We start from the raw sequence: 13310 nt of genomic DNA on the forward strand, positions 1-13310 counted from the left end.
TATATATATATATATATATATAAATATATAATCATAATGAATAACATAAAACAGCTACGCGTGGTATGCAAATACAAATAATGATTTAAATATTACGTTACCTTATAAAAATAGGCATTGAGAAATAGACAAATTGGAAGGTAGGTATGATTAATACGGATCGATATGAGCAGAAACACAAAATCAATTATTGTAATCAAGCTGCTTACATTATTTATCTTGCAGGGTAATAAGGTTTAAGAAAACACTTCAGTATGTTTGCAAAAAATGTAAATGCAACAAAAATAATATCGATGTACGTATAGTTAAAAATTTGTTCATTTCTCATTCGGAAAACGAAATGAAGCGTTTGTGGAAAAAATATTTAGAGGCAATACAGTTCGTAAAGTATTAAATGTATCGTTATAACTGCTCAAATACGTAATTAATAAATAATTTTAAAAGAAAATACTTAATTTCAAACATTAGACATAATAGTAAAGATTTTAGCTTTTACAAGAATTGTCAAATCCTGTGAGAAGAGTAAATCAATAGAATATTAATTAAGAATATTCGATGATACTTTATGAGCTCATTTTAAAATGATCTTCCTAGGAGGCTTATAAATTTTACAATTAGGAATATCCGTGAATTTATGCATTGCAATCTCTCATGACTTGTTTAATATACTTATCTATTTTTATTCATTTACTTTTAAACAAATTTACGCTTTGTTTAAATAAATTCTTCTTAAAGCATGTATTACGCACTGAAAAAAATATGATAAAAAATACCGGAATGCCATGTTTCTGGCTTTATAGGAACATCAAAAATCTCATGAATTTTTTTCCGAAGCACTTTGGTAATATTTCTGGTCAAATTAACAATAAAATATGGTTTTATAATATGTGATGAAATTCGGTAAAATTGGTAAAATTTAATACTATTAAGTGATACTTTAGAACACGGCATAAAAACCATTTATTTGGTTAATTCTACTTTTCAATTTATTATATTTTTTTCAAAATGTGTTTCAAAAAGAACAATAATTTTAAAAACAAGAGTTTCCCGTAAACTGTTACTATAAGAACGGAAAAGTTACTTGATGACTAAGGCTTAGGTACGATGTATTTTGGTTTTTATTACCAGATTTCTTTTTTGAGACTAGAAATGTCATTACTGTACAGTTTTTTTTAATACAAGGTGTAGAGTATACTCTTGATATATTTAACCATAATATTATGAACTAATCTTAATCATCATTAGTTAAAATAAATGAATTAGGCAGTTTCTAGAAAATATTATTATGAAAATTAAAATACATTTGTTACTTCAATTTTTCTTTTTGTGAAACCGCTCCTTATATTATTTTTTTTCTGTCAAAAAAAATGCATGCCATCTCTTCAATTCTTTGAATCTGTATATAATAAAACTCGTAACTTTCTTTAAAAATTCACTTTCTTTAAAAACTCATTTCTTTAAAAATTGATGTTATTTTTCCATGAGCTTAGATACTTAAGTTTTAAAACAAAAATTAACGCTTAAGTATTTTTTTAAAAAGTGAGAAACAGCTCATTGCTTCATGTTATGATGTACTATTCCATGTTATAAATAATTTACATTAATTATTAAAATAAAATTCATGGTCACGCAAAAAATGTTTCCGGGTAGAAGCACTGTACATTTTCCAATCAGAAGACCCTTCGAGAATTTGCGCATGCGCCAAATTTGATTCCAATTCATCAAAATAGGGGTAGAACTCGAGAGTTACGGGATATTTAATATGAACTGCTTCAAGCGTACGCATGTTAGAACTTTAGAAAGTGCACATCTCAACGCCATCTGGTGTCCATCTCGAAGTATAAGAGCTGTATTTTTTGCTTTTGAAAATGAACAGTTTGGTTAAGTCATTAACCTACATTGGCTTAAAAATTCTTTGACAAATATGATGAAATCACATGAACTATTTTGTCCAAATTTATTGAAAAAAAAAACTGAACGCTAATACTACACAGTAACTTAAAGTGGTAAGCGACTAACGTGCAATTTTCCAGTATATTAGGTTTCATTTCATGTTTATAAAATCGCATTCACGTTGCAATATTTAGCAGTGTATTGCAGATACACGTTTCATGTTTATAAAATTGCATTCACGTTGCAATATTCAGCAGTATATATTGCAGATGCACGTTTCATGTTTATAAAATTGCATTCACGTTGCAATATTTAGCAGTATGTATTGCAGATACACGTTTCATGTTTATAAAATTGCATTCACGTTGCAATATTTAGCAGTATATGTTGCAGATACACGTTTCATGTTTATAAAATTGCATTCACGTTGCAATATTCAGCAGTATATATTGCAGATACATGTATTTTGTGAAGTTCATTTCTTAACATTTCATGTATAATTAAGAAGTAAGTTATTTTACCTCATCATCTCCGCAGAAGTTATTTTTATGTCTATTCAAATTAACTTTAGCAATGTTTGATTAGTGAAAATCATCAAGAAAATCATTAGGAAGTCAGTTTAAATGAAAAAAATGTCAGAATTATTTATAAAATTATTTAAATTCAATGCGTTAGAACTTGAAAAAACTTGAAAACGTAACGTAATTAAAGTATTCGAAATAATTTAAATGAGTTTGTTAATAAAATTGACAAAAATTACTATGATTTTGTTCATTTATTTATTGAATTACAGGTGAAAATTGTTTTGCTAGCGGATCACTCGTTTCAAAGCTACTCGCAAATCAACAAGTGGTTAAATTCGCTTAGAAACTTTAAAACAGAACACAATTTTTAAATACATTATGCATACGGTTATAAATACACAAAGTTAACTGAGGAATTACTTTAAATTAATAAACATAATATCCCCAATAGTACTTAGAGCATTACTACATACTTTCCTTTTTATCCCATTATTAAATTTTTTGTCAGTAAAAATGTACATTTCTACTTACTTTCCGTTTTATCCCATTATTAAATTTTTTTGTCAGTAGAAAGGTACATTTCTACATACTATCCGTTTTACCCCATTATAAAATTTCTTTTGTCAGTAGAAAGGTACATTTCTACATACTTTCCTTTTTACCCCATTATTAAAATTTTTTTTGTCTGTAGAAAGGTACATTTTAATAATTTTTTTTCAAAGCTCTTATTTCAATGTTTTTATGCTCAATTCATTTTGTGCTTGTTCGATCTTTAAAGTTCTTTGATAAGAACTAAATAAATTGAAATTTGTTATTTTTTTTGTGTATTCTTTCATAATTCAAAACGTAACTATTAATAGTACCTTTACGCTTGTAATTTTTACATATTTTTCAAATGAAAGTTTAAATTTTTAAAAAAAAATAGTAAAAGTGAACATCTAAAATCATATTAGCACAGTTAAAAATAAATATTGAAAAATGAGTATTAAACATTTCGTGCTTTTTACTGCCCGATAAAAAATAAAAAACAATGTATACTACTAATAGATATCTTTAATTAAAATGCTTGAAATTTATTTGAAAGTGGATTTTCCAATGTATCTATGCAAAATAATGTATGTAATCAGCTTTTCGTATCAAATTAAAGAAAAATAACTGAGCATTTTTGAAAATGGTAAAATAGTATCATATAAGAAATATATATTTTAAGAAGATATTAACTTTTATGTAAATGAAACAATAAAACTAACATTTTCAAGTATAATTCTAATTATTCATTAATAATAATTATAAATATAAGTGATAATTATTTATTATATGTAAATCCGGGATTAAAGGATTTTTTTTAATATTATCCTCAATATAGTATTTAATTAAATTGTATGTAAATGAAATATTGAAAAGGAAAAAAAATCAAGAACACACATTTTTTATCGAATTAAGTATATAATTTCAAAAATGAAATTATATATTTAAGAGCGAATAATATTTATTTGTGTCCTTTAAACAATCATCCATTATTTCTGATATAGTTTTTCATTTTCGTGTTATTCGTTAGCGGATGATATTTCATAGAAAAGTCATATCAAATGACTTAAATATCTTTAATTATAATATTTAGCATCATCTCACATTCCCCCTCCCCCCAATTTAAAAATAGCTAACATACACACACTTTTTAAATTTATTATAACAAAATAAAAATGTCAAAATATAAGAAATTATATAGTGATTTATTATATGATTATGAATAAATGAAACTTACCGAAAGAAGTCGAAAGCCTCACCTAAATATTGGAAAGGATTTCATTGGCCGGGCAAAGTTTCCCGTCATCCATTTCGAACCAACCATATCTTTGGGTAAGCTTTTCCGCAAGTGTTCTGTAAGCGACTCTTGCCCGTCATTTTACCCAGCGAAAAATAAATAAAAAAGAAGTGTGAGCCAAGGCATACGATCTGAGCGCTCTCTGGCGCTTAAGTTACCTGGCGAAAACATTTATTTTACCTGTCTAATTGAAGATGAGGTCCCAGATTCTTGTGTTTGCAAATTCATATGTGTTTGAGAATGCAGAATGCATTTTCTCTTTTCTCTTTTATTCCTTTCCGCACAATTTGATTCCTTTTATTTCTTTTTTGTTACTTTGAATCTGGAAAGTATCTGTATTGTGCTATTTTTTAAATAACAGTACATTTTGTAAAATAACTCAAACTATGCTTTTTTTTTTAAACGGAACGTTTGTTATTTTTTAGCTGTTTTGAATTTCTTAATAATATGAAAAGCTAGTTATGAGTATTTTATTATTTTGTTAATTTTACATATTATTAGTATTTTCTTGTACATTATACATATTATTAACATTTTCTCATACATTATACACATTATTATTGTTTTGAATACTTGAGTAATAATACATTTGTACATTCTATGTATACTATTCATTAGTACGTTGTTTTAATCCCAATAAAGCTGCTATTATTATTATAAAAGCCTTTATGTTAACCCTAATTAAGAAAAATATAAATGGCATTGATGCAAATATTTAATTTAAGACTGCATATATTTGATTTCAAACTTGCTACAGGAAACTTAAAAGCTGTAAAATTACTTTCAGGAAAAGATTCCTTGAAGCATTTGCTTGAAAATATTTTAAACATTTGGGCTCGATCTGAAAAAAAAATATTGTCAATTTCCCCTTAAAAAAGGTGATCCAGCGTTTGACCCATGTTTACTTCAAAGCACCGTTCTTAAGTAAAAAACGTGAATTAATAAACATGTGTCTAGTATAAGAAAAATAATAAGTAATTTTTTCTACTGTTCTCAATCATTTGATTTTTGTTCAGTAAAAAGGTAACACTTCTAAGAAGTTTATTGTAGGAAATTTATTGTAGACGTTTATTGTTTATTTCAATGGAAAATATATGGTGGGCTAGGTCTTGCCGGTTGTCGGATAGCGTTTTTCAGCAGGTTCATTAACCATTACTGAAAGAAACGGCGGTGAAAATATATATAAGCTCTGTATAAAAAAAAGGTAGAGAGGCTTGGTGGCTCAGGTAATAGAGCATTCGCCTCTCAATGCTCAATGATGTGAACCGGGTTCGAATCCCAGTCATGTCTGGTCGATACGAATTCCGCACCCGGCTTTCACCGACCGCTGCTCTGACGTGAAATATCATCAGCGGTAGACGGATCATGGTGTTCCCTTGCCGTCAGGCTTACCGTGGGAGATTTTCTTTATTTTCCTCTCCGTCCAACCCAAATGCAGGTTAATTCCATCAGAAAATCGTCCAACGAAGCAAATTTCTCCCAATACTTGATCTAGGAATCCCCTTGCCGTCTGGATTAGGTTCAAAATTATTTGACTACTGAGTTGAATATTGGTAGTCATGAACTTAAAAATTGGGTTGGCTGTTCAACGACAATTACAAAACAAAATCTAGAAATTGTTTTCATCTCTTCAACTGGTAGAGGAAATATACGAATTTTTTACTAGACATTTAAAGGTTAAAACTAGCCCAAGTAACCCTAGCTGATGATAGCCTCAAAACTAACAACTTAAACAACAACGGCATAAATATAATTTTGTGCAGTTTTATTTTTTTAAAAAAAATGGTAAAGGAGGTGGTTAATTAAATAACGTCGATATAAAGGTGCATATATCCCCTACCTTTACCATGATTTTTATTCATATAACAACTTGTGTCAAGAGAAAAAAAAATTACGGAATAGTTTATTCCATTTCTTTTCCGTAAAAATGTGAAAGAAGATATTAACCCTAAATGGCAGTAAGTTAATCAATCATTATTATTAAAGAAAAAACTATCATATTAAAGCACCGGAGTAGTAAATAGCGCAAACATTTGTTGAGTTACGATTCATTATTTATCAATAAATAAACAGTAGTTCTAAATTCATCGTTTCTGAAAAGTGTCGTTCACGAAAGCCTTTATTTATTTAACCAATTAAACACTTGAGTAGGGTACTTTTATTGAAAGATTTTTGTGCTGAAACGGTCAATGAAAAATACAGATCTCTCGTGACATCACCAATTGCTACTCTTTTAGTTGAATTGTAAGAAGAAAATTTATGCTAGTTGTCACGCAATGTTCTCTTCCATCATTGCTAATTGGTACAACTTACAAAATTAACTATTTCATAATTCTTTTTACCAGTGTCTCACAAAATTAAAAAAAAAAGTGCTTGCTCGAAGTTAAAGGAAAGGAAGAAAAGAAGTAAAAAAAAATAAAATCACCTTTTTATGAGTTCTTTTTTAACATGTAGTATTATAGTTAAAGAAGGGTCCAGCTACTATGATTTTAACATGTAATGCATTAAACTATAAAACTATTAACATTAATCTATAAAATCTTGAACTTATTCCTGACATTAATTTTCCAACTTAGTCGATTTTTGAATTTAAAAAAATACAATTTTGAACTGTGTAATAAAGAATTATAAATTCTTTCCTAAACGAAAATATTATTTAAAACGTATTTTTTGTTCGAGTAAATAATATACTTAATAAATAAAAACTATTATAAAGGCGTTAATTCTTTATTTTCCATTTTTCTCTTGTTTACCATTTTAAGTTTTGATTTATGACGATAATATTCAACCAAAACTTTTTGATTAACTAGTAAACTATGATAAAATTATCTGATTTATAAAAAAACACAATATTTTAAACAGTAAGAATGAACACTTAACACGGAAAAACGTGGCTATTTTAAACAAATGTAATAAATAAATTAGTCGTCCAATTTACCCTATTGAATATCAAATAATTAAAAAAAAAGTGTAATATAATCTCTTAATAATAAACTCAGGTTTACTTATTTAAATGACAATTTGTGTTGACTATCGTACTTTAACTTTATACTTTTCAAAATTAGTTAAAGTCTACAAAATTCTTGTAGAAGGATTGCTTTTATATTGTATTTAATATATTATTATTATTACTATATAGCATTTTATATATGCAATAAATATTTAAATATTTTCATACGAAATGTTTTTATTGACATTTAGTAACATGCTAATTAATATGCTAATTAATTAGTGCAGAATGTTGAAATTTAGTAACATTTATAATATCGCAGTTTTCTTTCTCCATGAACATCTTGGAATAAATTAATAAAGCACAAAAATAATTCATTACTCTCTTTAATTATTCATCTTAAAAATATATAATGAAGTCCTTCATTTATGAATTGAAAGGAAAAATATTTTAAAAAGCTGAATGAAGTTAAATTAACCTAATAATTTTTAATTAAAATTAAAATAAATAAAATTTTGAGCTTATAATCTATAAATAAGAATTATGTTAGCATTTTAATTATATATTAAGAAATCCTTTGCTCCTCATAACTGTTAATTATTTTAACTTATATATTTTGAAGCAATTTCAAAAATCCCTCTTTTTTAGCATTAAAATAAGAAAAAAGTTAGTAACAATAAATATTTCTTCTATGTACTTTTAAAACTCTAAATAATATGGCTCTCAATGCGTCTAACTTATTCGGGAAAACAAAGAGAGTAATTGCTACACTTAAAACTTATTAAACATTCCATCATAACAACTAATAACATATTTAGATAACAGGTGGGTTATCTAGCCATTTCCTTATCTAATTTAAATGTCAGCATCGAATTTGGCAGTTTGCCTTCATTTTAAGTTATTCAATTACGTTGGTTGCAATATTAGTTGCCAGCGCTATCATGATGTTGTTTAATTCCCCTTCATTTATCGAATCTGAAAGGTAGAATTTTAGAGAGGGGTTTAATATTAAAACGAACCTGTTTTCTCAAATCAAATTTATATTAAGAGTAGCAAAAATAAACTTATTCCGTACTTATTTGAAATTCTGTAAAAATGTATTTTAAAACAAATAACTCAGCATCAACTTAATATATTTCAGAAACAATATGAAGTATTTAGTTTGAACCATATTTTAAATAGGAATAGTCTGATTTTGTGAAGTTAATTGTAGAGAAAAAATCACCCCAGATAGCTGGCAACTTTACGACAAGCGTTATACAATAATTTTTTCTTTATTTGGTTGGCACATAGAGGTTGAATTAATTCTTTCTTAATTAGTCGAAATATTAATATGCAAAGGTTGTTTTCTCAGATCATGTATGATGGCCTGCAAAAACCTTTACAAAGAAATCTCCTTTTTTTGCTACCTCTTACTGTTAGCCTTGTTTTTTTTTTTTTTTTTTCTTTTTTGATTTCTACTTTTGTCCACACTCTCAGAGCCATTTGGTTTGTGTTGAAAACTTAATGTTTTGGCCAGTTATTATATAGTCACTATATAGTTGATTTCTGTTACAAGCAATGACCTAGTTTTCATTAATACATAATAAATACTCAGTTGCTAGAGCACCAAATACGCCTAGTCATGCTTTGGGATTCATATCCTTGTGTAATTAACGCTAACAATTGCTAGCAATAGATTTAAATACATTATTAATCTATAATTATGTGATTCGCAGTGTTTTAGTACTACGTACGAACCTAAAAATTCATAATTGAGCAAATTTACAACCGTTCCTTTTTTTCAGTAATATTAATTTAAACAAAATGTTGTTAATATTTTTAAAGCTCACTATAATTTCTTTAAGATGTCTCTTAATATTTGACGTATCCAACTTACAAGCTCTGAACTTAAAGACCAAATCCTTATCCTTCTAACATACCAAATATTATTATAACTATGCTCAAATTATTGTAAAAGAATATAATATATTTAATTTTTTAGTTTTTTTTCTGAAATTTGAAAAAAAAAATGTCTATCAATCTTAGTGTAAATATTAAAAAGGTTCTATAAATGGACATTATATTTGATGCAACACTAAATTGAGAAAAACATTATGATCAAAACTACCAAAATATGATAAATTTCACTGTGTTTCTGGATCTATGGGAACACCAAAAATCTCAACAATTTGCAACGAAGTTCCTTGCTAAAATTAATAATATGTTTTTATAGTCTGTGATAAAAGTTGGTAAAAGTGGATAAATTTAGTCACTTTAACGTGATATCTTAGAACATATGGCATAAAAAAATATTTATTTGATAAAATTTGCTTCTCAGTCTTGTAATTTTGACTTAATGTGTGGTAATAAAAACTATGATTTAGAAAACCAGAATTTCCAGTAAATCGTTAACATATTGACAAAAAATTACCAAATGAATGGTTTAAAATTCCATATATTATTGCTTTGTAATTCAGAATAATGTTTTTTTTTTACAAAATATATCATTACCTCACAGTACGGTGACTTTAGCACCGTGTGTATTTTGAAAAAAATACTTTTACTTTAAAAAAAAATGAAGTAAATGGCAGAATTCGATCACAAAAAATTTTACTAATAGAAAAATTTATAATGTATATCACACAAAACTTTCCCCGTTTTTAAAATAATTACTTTTCCATAAAAAAGAGAAAAAATTAAAATTTGTCGAAGGTACAATACTATCCCCTACAGTTTAAATGCTTTCTTTTAAACTGCGAAATGTCGAAAATTCTTTACTGCAATTAACTGAAGTGTCGTAATAGAGAATCATTAAAATAAATGAGACACATTTATTTTACGAATAAGTGTTGGTTTTCAAATTAACACAATGACTAAAGTTTTAAAGTAATGAAAATGTGTACTTTTTTTTCCGTATTAACGTTCGATTTTTAGAATATGGAACGGTTGAGCAGATGTTGCTTAAAAACAGCTGCAAATGTTATTATAAGTATTGATCATAAAATAGCGAGTTTATATTTTTACTTATTTTTATTGTTAATGATTATTATCTAATGATAAAAAGCAACAGCTTATTTTTGGCTGTCAAGACTTAACAGAATATACGGAAAAGAAGTCTAGTAAAATTACCGCACAATGCCATTATCGCGTAATTAATTAGTCAAAGTCATTAATTGATTAATAATTGTCATTAATGTCATTACTTAATAAATGTTATTGCCAATAATTACTGTGACATTATTGCGTCATTACCGTGTCAATAAATATTATAACCATGTAATGTCATTTATAGTTGAGACGAAATTTAATTTTCATAATAAAACTGAAATATACGGTATTTAAACTATTTATTTGGTAACGGCTTACCAGAAACTTTGGTATTCACTATTATAATTCTCATCACCGCACATTTCATAAAAAAAAGTACAAAACTTAAAATTATTAATCAAATAAATGGTTTTTACGTCATGCTCTAATGTATCATGACCAAATCAAGGAAATTTAGTAAAATTATCATATTTTACTAAATTTACTGAATTTTGTCACAAATTATACAACCAAATTTTATTGTTAATTTTTCTAAAATATATACCAGAGCTCTTTGAGAAAAGCTACCATGTTTTTTGTTGCTCACATAAAGCAAGAAACACGTTAAATTTTACCATATCCCGGTGTTGTTTACCATACTTTTTTTTCTTTACGTGGATTTTCAAAATAAATTTTATGTAATTATAAACTAATTATTTTGAGATTAAAAACATGACATTTAAATTTAGTTAAAATTTTCCCATATATTTATATGATAAGCAATTTGGTGAACCACCCCATCCCCTAAGAAAGAGTTGTCATTAAATTTAAAGACTCGTTACGACAAGTTTTTAAATTTAATGACAACTCTCCCAAGAAAGAGGTGAAATATTTCAATGATAAGACCAATAGTAACCGACCTACCCCCGAAGGAGTTTGCGGATAAGGGTTTCACCCGTTTGCACGTGACCAAACACTACCAAACTACAGAAAAGTAAAAGTACTAAATTAAAAAGATTAAAACACATAGGAAAAATCCCAAAATCGAAAAAGTAAAATAAAAATAAAACAGAATAAAGATTAAAAGTGCTTAAAACATCAAAGTGGATAAAATCAAACGACAATAAAAGTGTCAAAAATACTGGTAAAAACATATAAAAGTAAGATCAGGTAAAACATCAAATGGTAAAATATGAAAAATCACATTAAAAATAAAAAAGACTAAAATAAGCCCAATAGAATAAATAAAATAGTCGACTAAAAGTTCAAGTGTCTCCCTTTCAAGGCTAAGTGCTTCTAAGATTAAAATGTTCTAAGGTAAACCAAAGTTTCACTGAGATGATAACACTCAAAGATGACACCAGGTAAGACAGAGGGTGCTGAATTTGACCAAGAGCAAGATTTCATTTCGAATGTCCCATGTATAATGAAGATGCCAGTTTAAGAGGAGAATAAAGTCATGGAAACGGTAAGTGCCGAAGCAAAATACTAAGAGCAGAAATTTAAAACCAGAAAACCTAAAAGTCGAAAGTTTAAAAATAAAACCAGATAAAATTAGTCAGGTGTGCTGACTAATGCTATATTTCAATGATAAAGAATTTTCCGTAAAGACCACCCGTAATGTGTATTTTTAGAATCTCTTTCAAAAATAAAAACGAAAAGAATGCACATCGAGGATCGCAAATTAATATTTATAAAAAGCATAGAAATATTGAAAGAACCAAACCAAAAACGCTATCGAAATCTGACCAAGTACTGTAGAAGAAGGCTTACGTAATAAACATCAAGATGGTTTGAAACTTGAAGGTGTTCGTAATAATTGTTTTTCAATTCTGACTGTTTCCTTTCGCAATGAATATGTTTTACTGTTTATTGATAACGCCTTTCTGTACCATGATTTGTCAGACTTAGAAAAGGTTTTAGTTTTTTCCTCAATTCGATATTCATTTAAGACATCCAACGTACTTTAATTTTTTTTTTATATGATTTTAAAAATATATAAAGAGGGAAGCACTCTGTTTTATTTAAGGAATTATACTTTTTAAAACAAAGAGACTATTGAAATTTAATTCAAAACATTTATAGATATAATATTTATTAAGTAAAAAACATTTTTTGAATATGCAAAGTTTTTCTTTTTCACGCGACTTAATAATTTTCTAAGTGGATCATATTCATGACCGATGCCACGTTCTAATATAAATATATTTTTTTTAAAGAGTTATAGTCTCTACGGGATTTCTTTTATCTAAAAATATGTAATTATGAAAAATTATGCAGTAAAAAATGAATTATAAAGAAATTAACGGATGTAAAGCAGAAAATATAACAATCCTAAAAACGAAGCCCAACATATTTTTTCAGAATTGCTTTCAAGAAGCATACTTGCCATACTTCGTAATTATGTAAAGTACTCTAAATTATATTCTAAAAATATTATAAAACAATAATTAAAAATATGATTTTTGCTTAACTAAATACTGCAAAGTTTTGGGCAATAAATCACATTTTGTTCATAGTTGAATTTCGACATCGAACTGCGTTTTAGTAATGTTTCTTGGTAAATACTCAACAAGTGTCTGGAATTTCTTGTAAGCAGCAGCACAAAACTATGAATCATCTTTTCTGTCACAGTGCAAATGATAGTACTTTCAACCAAAATGCTCTCCTCAGAAATGTAAGTTATCATTAATTGGCTCCAGCTTTTAAATTAAATAAAATGTTATGTTTCGAGAATTTTAAATAAATGTTATGTTACTGTTGTGCTCGTAACATTGAAAAAGTAACTTATTTGACCAAAGTTACTTTAGAAAATTATTTTTTTTCGGGGAAACTATTTGTGAATAAACTTATAGAAATATTTTAGAAAAATTACAGTCTCTACATCCGTAGGAAAAATTCTGGTAAAACTACCTTACCGTACTGTGATGATATTTTTGGTAAAAAAAAACATAATTGTGGTGAAGAAAACCTAAATATACAATCTTTAAACCATTCATTTGGTCGTTTTTTCATTTTTATGATAACGGCTCATTAGAAATTCTGGTTTTCAAAATTACAGTTCTTATTGCCATACATTTAATACTAAATTCAAACCTGAAAAGTAAAT

The 13310-nt window shown here is 27.0% G+C and overlaps 1 protein-coding gene across 1 annotated transcript in view; it reads right to left on the reverse strand.

The window, feature by feature from the left end:
- The window catches only part of LOC107442276 (5-hydroxytryptamine receptor), a 113179-nt gene extending 108840 nt beyond the window's left edge, over positions 1 to 4339 (reverse strand). The window contains exon 1 of the mRNA XM_016055800.3: positions 4183 to 4339. The gene's annotated coding sequence lies outside the window, so the exon portion shown is untranslated. The remainder of the gene's footprint in view (positions 1 to 4182) is intronic.
- Positions 4340 to 13310: the final 8971 nt, after the last annotated feature.

This window comes from Parasteatoda tepidariorum, chromosome 2, assembly GCF_043381705.1.
Source record: "Parasteatoda tepidariorum isolate YZ-2023 chromosome 2, CAS_Ptep_4.0, whole genome shotgun sequence".
Classification (NCBI taxonomy): Eukaryota; Metazoa; Arthropoda; class Arachnida; order Araneae; family Theridiidae; genus Parasteatoda; species Parasteatoda tepidariorum.